This window comes from Paramormyrops kingsleyae, chromosome 6 (assembly GCF_048594095.1).
Source record: "Paramormyrops kingsleyae isolate MSU_618 chromosome 6, PKINGS_0.4, whole genome shotgun sequence".
Lineage (NCBI taxonomy): Eukaryota > Metazoa > Chordata > Actinopteri > Osteoglossiformes > Mormyridae > Paramormyrops > Paramormyrops kingsleyae.
In genome coordinates, this window is record NC_132802.1 from 2,621,089 (window position 1) to 2,624,478 (window position 3,390).

General features: G+C 40.8%; 1 long non-coding RNA gene across 1 annotated transcript; it reads left to right on the forward strand.

Annotated features, from left to right (window-relative positions):
- The first annotated feature begins 1,711 nt into the window (after positions 1–1,711).
- On the forward strand, positions 1,712–3,181 carry LOC111834336 (uncharacterized). Its single transcript, XR_011992142.1, has 2 exons — positions 1,712–2,745; positions 2,884–3,181. It is a non-coding gene; the product is annotated as an uncharacterized lncRNA (long non-coding RNA).
- The last annotated feature ends 209 nt before the right edge of the window (positions 3,182–3,390 follow it).

Consider the following 3,390-nt stretch of genomic DNA (forward strand, 5'->3'; position numbering starts at 1 on the left):
AGAAGATGCGCGAAGATGCTGAACTAAGCTATCTGTCTTACACCTCAGCGCTGAATGGATGGCGAAAAGTCATTCCTGATGCAGGAAGGACAACAGAAAAGCAAGTGCTTTTATGATAATGAAATCCTGGGACTGATGAAAAGTGACAGGATACCAGAGCATGTGAATGTGCGTGCCACACGTCTTTGCAGAACTGGCCGTCGTACTTTCAGATACGGCCGTCACTTGCTAAAGTTCTTTCTGTTTACCATCTTTTACCGTTATTGCCGTTGTTTTTCTCTTGTCTTATTTTTTGATTAAAATACGGCCTGCGTAACTGCAAGCGGGCTGATGGTTCTTGCACCCACTGCAGCTCAGGGTAATGGATTTACATACTCTGCCCCCCTAAAAGAGTCACTTTGATTTACCTGAGTTGTGCAGCAGACCCAGAGGACATTGAAATTCCAGCAAATAGGCAGCATGTATAGCAGTCATAAATAATAAAGGAAATGTGTTTAATGGCTAAATTGAATTGGACTTTGCGTACTAGCGAGAGTATCAGAGGATCTGTGAACCGCACAAGAACAAGGTTTTATTTTACACTCATTATCTTTTCTTTACATGTCATTATCATAAAGGTAAAATTGTTGAATTCTTTTTTATTGAAGTTCAAAATTGCTTTTAAACTTAAAGAAACAATGTTTTCGATTCTAGAAACTGATCTATATAATGTAATGATAGTCATTATTACAAAATCTGGATAGCTGGGCATGATAGATGAAAAGGAACTGAAATATGAATAAGTATGTTGGTGCAGGTCAGTTTTATTATTATTATTATTATATAAAACCAATATGTCAAGGCGGATGGTAGCGTTTGAGGGCAGGATGTCACCTTGAAATACTAGAAAAAGGGTCTCTGTGCGGCTCCGGTTTTTATTTCAGCCCTGGGGGGTGGGGGGGGTGGAATGAGGCAGGCTGAATCTGTCCATAATTCACTGGCACCGGTGTAATTTATTCCTAGGCTAATTCACATCTTCCCGCACGATTCCCGCATCCTCGGGCCGTGTAGCCTTTCGGAGCCCGATTGGCTATCGAGTGTCTTTGGAGCGACACACCGCGGGGGAGCAATGGCCTAAACGACTTCTGCATTTAAAAAGCAGTGCAGAGAAATAAAGAGGAAGCAATCAATTTCTCGAGGCCTTCCTGGTTATCCTCCTAATCGAATGGATTAACATACCCTTTCCCCTAAAACCAAATATGATAATATGTTAAGTTTGATTACCATCAGGCAATGTCATATGTATTCAAGGTGAGCTACATATGCACCTTGAGCAAGAACTTATCACTTTCTTTTTTTTTAATTCACTTTCTGGAATCACCAAGAATTTTTTTCCCCAATTTGTCTTGCCTGAGGACAATAGAATACAGGGAGTCCGGAAATCCTGCAAAAGAATGTTTATGATATTTGCAATGGTTATCCCTTAGTCAATGTTCCGTATTTTAAGGTATTTCTACATGGTGATATTAACATTGAACATTATAACCTGGAAATTAAAAAAATAAATAAATGCAAATGCTGCTGCTTAACAAAAACAACAAACAAACAAGCAAGCAAACAGACAAACAAACAGTCTGGCGTGTTATTTTTCTATAAGAACATAAGAGTGATCCAGGTTTTGGGTTAATTTCTATTGAAGGATTTCAAGTCACATGATAACCAGCCATTTTGAAAGTCTTCGCTTCCCAATACTCTGTAGTTTGTCTACTAGTTACCCAGAAACACGGGCTGACTTTTGCTCCTTTTTACTGTCTGCTAATAATACCGACAAAAATGATCCCGTGTCTTTATTACTTGTCTGATCCTTGCTATTACAGATTACAGCTATTGCAATAATTTATTTTTCCCAAGGGGATCACACACCACTCGGTGCATACAGCAGTAAGGAGCTCTAACACTAATCACCGGATCTTTTCATAAAGGAAAATGGCTGATTTCACCGGTAAGTTTTCCTGTGGGTAAAAGCCAGCGTACGGTGCAAGTGTCGGCGCCGGAACGTGTGTCGATTTGCCTGGACGGAAGTCGGAAGAGCGAGCGCAGACTCATCCATCAGGCTGTACAAATGTCAGACCGCGCGGAGACGCACCCTCCTCGCGCCGCCGTCCCCCTTACGGATCAAGCTCGCTCGGCTTACACGGCGTCACTGACATTTACCCGTCCGGCTCAATAATTATATTCCTGCGCGTTTGTTCTCTCTTGACAAGCTCTTCCCGTCGGATTGCAGTCCTTTGTATCAAATTAAAAAGTCCGTGTCTGATGCATGGGTATGTGTTACAGGCATAATCTCTATCTTTGCAGCAGAGAATTCACTAAATTAATATTTTTTTTTATGTTTGAGAAGACATGATGATGAAGATGATGATGGGGGGACTGACAATATCCCCAGCATCGTCTGTAGGTAGACGGCAGTAGGTGGAATCAAATTAGAAACTTTCTTGGGAATATAAATGCTGTTCTGACTTCTCTGGAGTCCATTTTCCTTGGAGTGTTTCTGAGAGCTTTTAGTCTAAGAAAATATAAGCATCTGTGTCTACATTTTACTGCATTATATAGCCTATTATTTCCCTCTGCAAGTTATACAACCCTTTATGTTCATCTGAGCTACAGGAACATTTTAAGACGGCTGGAGATTTATGATGGCCCAATTTAATGCAACAGTGCAAACATCAAATTACAAGCAGAAATGTTCTTCACAGACACTGTCAGGTAACATAACTTAAACATAGAAGAAGAGCTGTACTGTTTTGTCTTTGCATATTCTGAATAGTTTATATCTATCTGTGTAAACTGACATAAAGTAAAATTATGTAAGTCATTTTGTACAACAGTAATTAATTTTTATAGATGCTCAAGATTCCCAAGATGGATGCTGAGGGGTAGCAATAAAATACAACTTGTACCAGCCTCAGTGTCTTGAATAACAATGTAAATCATGGTGAAAAAAAGATTATTACAGGCACCTGCTGCTGAAGTGCATGAAGGGCCCATTTCCAAGTCTGAGACTACATCCTGATTTTATTGTGCTCGTTACAGCTAGAGGTCACCTGAAAAAGATGCTGTCTGGGATTGGCTGAATTTTGGCTAGGGGAGGGAGATTAAATGTGAAAAATGTGTTTTGGTAATAAAGTCTGCTAATAATGTATGATCTTGGTATTAGTATTGTGGTGACTGTTCTTGTATTGTGGGAGGTGTTTACTCCTCAGCGGGGAGTTAGGGGCCCTTTTTTGGGGTGGTGTTTGGCTCTGTGGGTTAGAACTCTGCCGGTGATCAGTAGGCTGTCGGTTCAGATCCTGTGATTGGCCTTAAGCAGGGCCCTTAGCTTCAGTTGCCTGTGACAGGCCGATCCTCCTC